The sequence below is a fragment of the Mandrillus leucophaeus genome, unplaced genomic scaffold (assembly GCF_000951045.1).
Source record: "Mandrillus leucophaeus isolate KB7577 unplaced genomic scaffold, Mleu.le_1.0 Scaffold221, whole genome shotgun sequence".
Taxonomy (NCBI): domain Eukaryota; kingdom Metazoa; phylum Chordata; class Mammalia; order Primates; family Cercopithecidae; genus Mandrillus; species Mandrillus leucophaeus.
In genome coordinates this window covers 2,846,674-2,856,767 of record NW_012102266.1, presented here as the reverse complement: position 1 = coordinate 2,856,767, position 10,094 = coordinate 2,846,674, and the positions used below count along the sequence as shown (strand labels likewise).

Genomic DNA, 10,094 nt, shown 5'->3' with positions numbered 1-10,094 from the left:
TATATAAAAACAGAGCTCTTACCCCAAACCTGTAGCAACCGGTCTAGGAAGCTAAACAACAAGCCCTATAGCAATTGGCCCCACATGGCCAGAACCTAATAATAAACAACTTCCCTAATTTTTGCTGCAGCTTCCAACCGAGGAAAAACTAAAGAAAGTCATTTAAGTCCCAGGTACTTAGGAGGCACTTGAGTGGTCGACCAATCTCTGTTGAATGAATGAATGTATCCCTAACCCTGCTTCTGTTTGGCCCACCTACAGCTTCCCCATGATAAAAGCCTCCAATCTGAAGCTTCTCTTTTTCCCACTCTGAAGCTTTTCCACTGCTCTAAGTCTCTGCCTTTGGGTTTCCACCAAATGCAAGTGATGGTGGCTACTCCTCTGCCATAGCAAGCTCCAAATAGCCTCTTCTAGCTCTAATGTGGGTACTCTTTGTTTCTTTCCATGGCACAGTACATTTAGCTGTCATTGTCTCCTTAGGCTCCTCTTGGCTATGAGAGTTTCTCAGGCTTCTCTTGTTTTTGATGACCATGACAGTTTTGAGGAATACTGGCCAGATACACTATAGAAAATCCCTCTATTCTCATGATTACACTGGGATTATGGTTTTGAAGGAGGAAGACCACCGAGGAAAAGTGTCATTTTCATTACTTTTTATCAAAAGTAATGAAACATTCTCTCAACGTGACTTATTACTGGTGGTGTTGGACTTGAGCCAAGGTATTTTTTATCAGAGCAACTGGAAAAGTATAGTTGCCATTTACTGAGTAGGAAGAGTACAAGAGGGGCAGGATAGTTTAGGGAAACACTGAGAGTTTTAATTAGTCTTCTGCTTAGACACCAAAGTGAAGCTATTAAACAGTTATAGAGTTTAGGAGAGAAGTTATGGTTGGACATATAGAGATGCAAGTCATTAGCATACAGGTGTTGTTTAAGGCTGTGGACTGGTAAAGATCACTGGGAGCTTGAAAAGGAGTACAGGTACTACCTACTGGATCATTTCAACAGGAATTTTTACTACAAATAAGGATAGTTGTGTTTTTTCCATGTTTAAATTTTTTTTAGCTCTTTTTACATTGTTACTTCAAATGAAAGGCTTCTATCTCACTACTTAAGTGTGTTGGCTATGTTATTTTTTACATGTCCATTATCAGGTTAATGATTGCTTCTATTCCTAGTTTAACAAGAGTTATGAATAAGAGTTCAATTTTATCAAATTTTTTACCTGCATCTACTAGTATTATCAGATTCCTTTTCTTTATAAATTTGTTAAATCACCAATACATTTTTCTGAAATGGAACCACCCTTCTATTCTTGGGGGGAAAACAACGCTACTTAGTCACAATGTGTGTCATCAGTCATCATTGTCATCACCATTATCATCTATCCCCCAATTCAATTTTCTAACATTTCATCTAGAATTTTTCTTTTCTTTTCTTTTCTTTTTGTTTGCAGGGCTAGCTCTGAGGTAGTGTGCCCAGAGTCAGCCTTTTAATCTATGTTGACAAGGAAGAATGACTTATTTTCTTTTGTCTAGTTAGGAAGCTAACCATAATGAACGCTCACTACAGAAATCATTTAACTATCCCTCACTCATCAGGGGAGGAAATTAAAGCTCAGAGAAGGTAACCCTCAGACAAGAGTTGCTTTGTTAATTAGTGGCAGAAGCTGTGCTAGATTCCTAATCTAGTGTGTTTTCCACCTGACCCTGCTGACCTGCTTAGAAGCAGGTCTATGAGATAGGAAGCAGAAGGACACCAAATGGCTGTTCCCATGCAGTTGGTTTGATTGGTGAGTTACATAAATTGGACTCATTCACCTCACAGGTTCTCTTGCCAAAATTTCACTTCTAAGCGTTAAAGAAATGCTGAATTGCCAAAAGAAAAAGCACATGGCCCTGAGCTTTAAATATTGCTTGAAAATGAAGGTGCCTGTAGGAACAATTGTGTTATGTTTCCCTTTCTAAACTATCATAAAAATTAAAAGGGAAAAGTGGAATGTTCTGTAAATTAAAAGTCTTGAGAAACACTACTACAGATATTAATATTTAGGAGTTATCATGCATTGAGAGTTATTGCTTGAAGTTATGCCAACTTTTAATTTTGTAAAAACACAAAATTCTAGAAAATAATTAGGATACTTTGTAATATGTTATTGCATATTAACAGGGATTCCTTGGCCAGAGAACTAATTTTAGTGGCATGGTTTCTTATTCAAAGGAAATTTCAAATTTTCCAAAAGAAACATTTGTTCTGTCTCCTACGAGAATATTTTTAGTGAACTCATATTTGGAGAAGAAAAAAGATGATTATGAGGATGTTTTGCAATGTGTGTACTGCACATGAATCTTAATAGAAAATTCACCTCAATTCAAAACATGTTTGTAGTATTCACTCATGTAAAAATTTGAATGTAGTGGTATTCTAAACCCCAAGTTACTACCATCAAGGAACTCAAATGAATAGAGAATATAAGCATGTACAGCCAATAATACTACAATGTAAAAAGATTTTATGGTAGAAGCAAACTTTGAGCAAGTCCTTGAAAACGGAAGAATACCTATTAGTAGAAGGTGGAAAGAGAAAAACATGCTTCAGGTAAAAGGACTGATAGGGGCAAAGGTGCATGGCTTCAGGCTTGGGTAGGGCAGATTCTTGCCACTGCAAGGAAATACGTGCCTGGGAAATATGGAGCAGGATGTAGGAAAAGGAGAAGAGTCTGGAAAGCAAGAGTAAGTTGAGTTTTTAAGATTTTACCATGTGAGCAAGAAGGAGTCATAGATGTTTTTATAAATATGTATTTGAGAAAAATAATTAAGTTTGCTTTTTTTCTTTTTTTTTACAATTTAATATTACTGTATTTCCTTGTAAGAGGAACGTTTCAACAAATTTTACAGGTGTCAATCAACACTTGTTCAAATTGGGCACATATCAAATCTAGCATCGTGAGTGTTTTATTTATTTGCAAGTGAATTTTAATCGTTACAAATGTTAATATACTACACAAAACATCCACAGGAACTTTTTTCATCTTTTTTTGAATTGTACACAAACATTTCCTACATAATCCAATATACAACAGAGAAATGGTATATCTTTTTCTTTCAATTTACATACAATGGAAAAACAAGTATATATATATCTATTTTACAAAGTGTAATAAGACACTAGAGCAAGTTGACAGTTTATAATTGAGAAATTATCTAATAAAAATATCAATTTTTTTCAGCATCAGTCACTTCCATAACCAAGTGTTATTCTGATTAATAAAACTTGCTGCCAATCAGAATTCTGGTATATACTCATACCATTACTCAACTTGTAGTACTGCTCCCCACTTTAGTTCTTCACAACCACTAACATAGAAAATTGTTGAAAAGTAGGGGCAAGCATTTGCAAGATCAAACAAAAAATCGCCAGCTTATTGTAAGCATGAACATGTATGATGGAATTTCTTCCCAGCAGTAGGCTTTCAAACCATCAAGAAATCACCAGAACTAAGTTTGCCAAGTTATTTTGCCTGTGTCCAAGAGGAGATGCACTTATATATCCAACAGAGGAGCTGAAAACCAAACTTAGTGTTCAGTTTCAGGGTGAGGTGGGAAATTCAGCCACAATTTTAAAATGACTGTCTTAAAAAAAATGACCACCAAAAATAGGTTCACTAAATTTATTTTAAAAATCATAAAATGTTTCTTTAAAAAGAGCATTACATCCTGCCCACTGCTCGAACAGATGCCAGGGACATGTGGACTATTGTTACTTTTCCTCCCTGTCCCACTTCCAAATGTTACAGTGGCCACAAAACAAGGTGTTCGCAGTAATTACATGGGGGAAATTTTTTTAAAATCACCAACAATAACAAAAAATAAAATCCATTCACTCTGCTGCTGTTTCAAAATTTCAAAGTTAGTTTTTGCACACCCTTCCCCCCAACCCTATTTGTAAGGAACTAAAACATTACATCTGGTGAACAGCAAAGATTTCACTACACCTCAAATGCAGAACACTGACGAAGCAGAGGAATGTTGGCTTTTTAAACAGAAGCAGATAAAAAAAAAAAAAAGAAAAAAAAGTTGCAGGACTCCTTCAGTTCTTCACTAATCTTAGAAAACTTTCCGGAATACTGCTTCACATTGTTCTGCATCTAATACTGTGCATTCTGTATCTGGTCCTGTGTTCCTATAACGGTAATGATCTGATTTTCGGATCCTTTTAAAGGCTCATCAGTTTTGATCATAGCTCCCAACTCATGATGGGTTTAATCTGCTGACCACTTTTGCCAATAATAGATCCAGTCAAATCTTTGGGAATAGTTACTTGTATAGTAATAATAGGTCCACCAAGATCACCATATGAGCCACGACCCGCTGCATGGGAATAATCATATCTGGAGCCCCCCTGTGGTTCATAAGCCATCTGCCATTCTGATGGGCTCCATGTATCTATTGTACAGTTCCAAGTTTCATCAGGACTGAAACCAACCATGCCATCGTAACAGTCTTTAGGTCTCCCTCTTCTGTCACAGGCCATTAGGTCTCCCCACTCTAGGTGGTGGTGGTGGTGGAGGAAGAGGAAGATTCCAAGCTCTGCTACCACCCCGGCCATCTCATCCAGGAGGAGGAGGAGGTGATCCTCAATGAGGGCTCATATCTCTTCCAAATGGAGGCATGGGATGCCCACCCCGACCAGGAGGCATTCTGTCAAAACCACCTCTTCCCCACATCGGAAATCCACTGGGCATCCAGGGTGGTCATCAAACATCATTGCAAAACCACCATAATCATAGGTTTCATTGTAAAAATTGGGATCATAAGGCTGTACAGGTCCTTTGATGGGAGACTCAGATATAAGATCAAGCATGATCTTTATGCACTCTACAACCCTATTTGGTTTTCCTCCAATAAGAACAACTCTGTCAGTGGGATGAGAACAGCATTCCTAGAAAAGCTTGATGGTTGTTTGAGTGTTCTCTCAAAGTTCTTTGATTTTAGCACCTTTGACCCCAACATTCCTCCTGCTAGACTCTGATGAATCAACAGCCTCAACTCGCAGTCAAAGTCACTTCCTTTATAGTGTTGGTAATTTAAGCACTCAACAGCATCAGATTCCAGCGGGAGCTGGCTGGTTGCAGTGAGTAATGGCAACTTCATGTCCTCTTCCAAGTTAGGGATGATTTTCTTCAGAATTTCTCCAATTGTTTCAATATCAGCACTGATACTCAGTATGCACTCGGGGCCACTGCTGTCTGAGACTGAAACGCTAGCATTGTAGTCCGTACAGAGAGCCTCGATATTCTTGCCTCCTTCTCCAATCACTGCCCCAGCAATCTTGCTCTGAAGCAGAATGCGTAATTCAACCATCTCATCAGTGTTTCTAGATCTTTCAATGCTTGTTCCTATTCCATATCTTCTGCAGGGCATTTACCAAATTCACCATTGGTTTCAGTGTTAGGGGAGGTTTCTTCTGGCTGTACAGTTTCCACTTGTATTAAAGGGACACACCAAGCTATAGGCCACGAATAAGTGGGACACAGGCCGAGTTTGCTCCTTTAAGGAAAATTAAAATAGACTCTAGTGATGATTATGTGTGTGGGGGCAAAGGACAGGTATTGAAATTTTCACACTAAACTCGTGTAAAAATGAGTGACTTCTTGATATCTCTGTAATAGGATAACCCATAAGTTCTATTGTCCAAATCGTAACACTTTTTATAATAAAAGGTGGGTACTTTAAAAAATAATGCTGGGACAACAATCCTAAAGTGGGAGTGTCCCAGACAAATTGAGAGGTAGGGTCCCACTATAGCTTATTAAATTTCCTTTAGTTGAAAGCAAACAAGCAAACAGACCTTGATTTGGAAATTACAATTCAGACTCAACCAAATAAAAGTCCTTTTGGTTTAAAATAGTTATCATGAGATGAATATTCAGGCAATTTTAAACTCAAAGAATAAGAGCTAACACTGTGAGTTAGGCACTGTGGTAAGCACTCCACACCTATTGAGTCATTTAATCTTCATACAAAAACTATGAGGTAGGTATTAATATGACTATTTGCCCCACTTTATAGCTGAAGAAATGGAGAGGCTGTGTTTAGTGGAAGGTCCAAGGTTAACTGGTGACCCAGCAGAGCCAAGATTCCAATCCAGGTTTTTTGGTGCCAGCTGATGTCCTAGTCCATGCTACATTGCCTCTCACACTCTAAGCTTCAGCTCACTTGCCTCCTAAATTTGAATTTCAGATGAACAATCTTTTTTTTTTTTTTTGTACAAATGTGTCCTATGCAATGTTTGAGACAAGGCCCCTCCTTCTTCTTGGTTGCCAAAGGAGCTTACTTATCCTCAGCATGGTTGAGTGCTGAGCATGGGTGTGGGCTTCTGATCTCTATGTCTCAGCCAGTACCCATGGCGCTGAAGTGTTCTTTTTGGTTGTATAACTCACAGCCTGTTCTCACAGCCTAGTCTCCCAGCAGAGCCCATCATTTCTCAAGCCAGAATCAGCTCTGCCTCTACTCCTGGTTATGCTGCAGATGCCTAGTCTCAGCCTCATCTCTTATCTGCCTAGAAATATTCATATGAATATTTTTGAATGTTTGCATATTCATATGAATATTATGAACATTAAGGACTATCTTAAGAATATTTAAGAATAGGCCGGGTGCGGTGGCTCAGCCTGTAATCCCAGCACTTTTGGAGGCCAAGGCGGGTGGATCATGAGGTTAAGGGATTGAGACCATCCTGGCCAACATGGTGAACCCCCATCTCTACTAAAAATACAAAAATTAGCTGGGTGTAGTGGCGGGTGCCTGTAGTCCCAGTTACTCTGGAGGCTGAGGCAGGAGAATCGCTTGAACCTGGGAGGCGGGGGTTGCAGTGAGCTGAGACTGCACCACTGCACTCCAGCCTGGTGACAGAGTGAGACTCCATCTCAAAAATGAAAAGAACAAAAAACAGAAAACCAAGAATATTTAAGAATAGACCTAATAAACCTGATTTGGGCTAGAAGAAAAGCCTCAACTCAAATGGGAAACAGTTTTTTGTTTGCCTATGGTTGTGAGTAAGTAAAGCAAAATTCCACCATAGCACTTGCTCACTCATTATAGCTCACAAATGAATTCTATCATATGTTAGAGACGTCCTGTAAGGAAGAATTTGATGAGTTGTTAGCAATGACTGAAAAAATAACAAACTAAGCAGCTCGTCGTTCTGCTATAATTTTCCATTGACTCCCTTCATTGTCTGCCACCTAAGAAGAAATCTTCTTACCTTACCACCCACAAAGCAGGCAAGCAGCTGAGGTACAGCCTAAGGATTCTAGGTTCCAACTCCAGCTCTATGCACCATTTTCATAGCCTTAGTTTCCATGTTTCTAATACTGGAATAATAATACCTGCCACATAAAGTGTTTGTGACGTTCAAATGAAAAGTGGTAAGTAAAACATAAAATATAGTAACTGTAAACCAAGGGTAACTTCAAAGCTCATCTTATACCTCATTGTCCATGTAGTGGGTTGAATATTGCCCACTCCCTAAGAAAGATATGCCCACCTGGAACTTGCCACTTTGAACTTATTTGGAAACAGAATCTTCATAAAACCTACAAATATCTTGAGATGATATCATTCTGGATTTAGGGTGGGCCCTAAGCGGAATGAGTATGCACTTACAAGGAAGTATGCTTATAAGAGAAAGGCAGAAGGAGATTTGAGACACAGAAGGCCATGTGGAGACAGAGGCAGAGATTGGAGGTATGCTGGCACAGGCCAAAGAACACCTAGAGTCACCAGAAGCTAGAAGGGGCAAGGAAGGATTCTCCACTCGAGCCTTTGGAGAGGCTCTGCTGACATCTTGATTTTGGACTTCTAGCCCCTAGAACTGTGAAGGAATCAATTTCTGTTGTTTTTAGCCAACAGAAACATTAGTTGCGGTAATTTGTTATGATAGTCTTAGGAAATTAATACAGCTTACTCCCAACCCATCAGTAAACCGTGACAGCTCCATCTTCAAAATACATCCAGACCGTGTGTCACCTCTACCTCCATTAGGGACACTAAGCCACCATCATCTCATTACTGGTCATCCTGCATTCATCCTCACATGCCCTGCAGTCACACAGCAGAGTGTGATCAGAAATTGATGTCAAATCTTGTCAGTCCTCTGCTCGAAACCCTCCACGTGCTTCTCATTTCTCTCAGAATGTAACCAAAGGCTTTCTCATGACCTACAAGGCTAGACACGATCTGGTCCCACTCCCTGTCCTCTCTTCTTTATCACTCTCATAGTCCTGCTTCCTTGTTGCTCTGCGCACGTGCCGAGCACATTCCCTCCTTGAGTCTTTGCATGCTCTTCTTTCTGTCCGGATAAGCACAGGTCTGCTGCATTACACATCTCTGCTCACATCTCACCTCTTCAGAGAAGCCTTGCCCCTTCATCCTATCTGAAGTGGTCTACTCCAATTACTGTCAATATTACATCACTCTTTGTTGTCTCCTCAAAGTGTACATCGCAAACAGTACTTACTTTATTTTCCTGTTCCTACCCTCTCTCCTATTATAAAGAACACTCCCTACGTATCAAGACCTTGTTTGTCTTGTTCATTACTGCATTTCCAGTACCAATGCTCAGCTCATTGCAGCCACTAATAAATATTTGCTGAAAAGATGGAGAAACCAACATACCTTATAGCTATTAAGGGTGTTCACCGGAGAGGATGAAGATGGTATCTGTTTTCAACACCACCCCAAACAGCACGTTCCAGACAATAACCTGGATCTCCACCTACACACAGTCTTAGAGGATAGGAGTCACCGCCAAAGAAAACCACCCATGGTAGCTGCACAGTGAGATCGGAAGTCAGAGTATTGCTACACAGTATTAACTTTTCAGTGAGGTGTTTTAGAATGCTTACAACTGTCAAGTTCAAGAGATAGATTAATGTTAAATCTATAAATGAGTTCCTGAAAAAAAATTGAGAACAACAAAAACAATTGTTTATATCTTTAATGAAAAACAGTTTAAAAAATGTTTTCCGACGGGTGCGGTGGCTCATGCCTCCCAGCACTTTGGGAGGCTGAGGCGGGCAGATCACGAGGTCAGGAGTTCGAGACCAGCCTGGCCAACATGGTGAAACCCCGTGTCTACTAAAAGTACAAAAATTAACTGGGTGTGGTGGCGTGCACCTGTAATCCCAGCTACTTGGGAGGCTAAGGCAGGATAATAGAGCTGAGATGGCACCATTGCACTCCAGCCTGGGCGACAGGGTGAGACTCCGTCTGAAAAAAAAAAAAAAAGTTTAAGAAGTTCTCATACGTTCTATTTTATTTGACTCTGTCACCTGCCTGAGTCAGGGATGGTGGACAGTGTTATTCTTACTTTTCAGGTAGAAATATGGAGACTTATGGAGACTAAGTGACCTGTACAAGGTCAGACAACTGCACAACTGGCATTAAAGTAGTCTCGGACTCAAATCAAGACTTCTGATTTGAAGTTCCTTATTTTCCTCTATTGTACTCCATTAGTTAATTTATTTAATGTACATTATTGAACACCAACTATTTCAGGTACTGTGTTAGGTGCAGCATATAATGATATGAAAGTTGATAATCTGTCTGCTATTTTACAATTTAAAAAAAGTGCGTACACGTACTTGGGGGAAAAATCAGTACAGTAACTGCTAGTCTTCTCCCCTCTCCCTCTTCTCCTAATCCCTCTCTCCTGATATAATCACTGTTATCTGGAAATCTTTGGCTATACAGGCTAAGTCCCCTGTATCTGCAGCGAGGTCCTTCCTGGAGGTGCTGACTGGACTAGATGACCTTGGTTAGATGACGACCAACTAGATGACCTTGGCTAACACATCTCTATCCCTTGGGCGGCTGTGACACAGGATGAGTGACCTACGCCTGGTAACAAGAGTGCCACTCTCGTGTAAGGGGGCTGCGAAGCAGAAAGAAGGTCAGCCCTTTGGAGAATGTCTCTACAGGGTGTGGGCAGAACCACATCTCGGTGGTTAGGAAGGTCTGGGTACCTAAGTTTAACTTGCCGCGGCCGGGCCAGGTTCACAGCGCGTGGAACAGGCGGGGCGCGGCGACGAG

At 40.2% G+C, this 10,094-nt stretch overlaps 1 pseudogene; it reads right to left on the bottom strand.

The window, feature by feature from the left end:
• Nucleotides 1–4,036: 4,036 nt before the first annotated feature.
• Nucleotides 4,037–10,094, bottom strand: part of LOC105540546 — a 6,319-nt pseudogene continuing 261 nt past the window's right edge.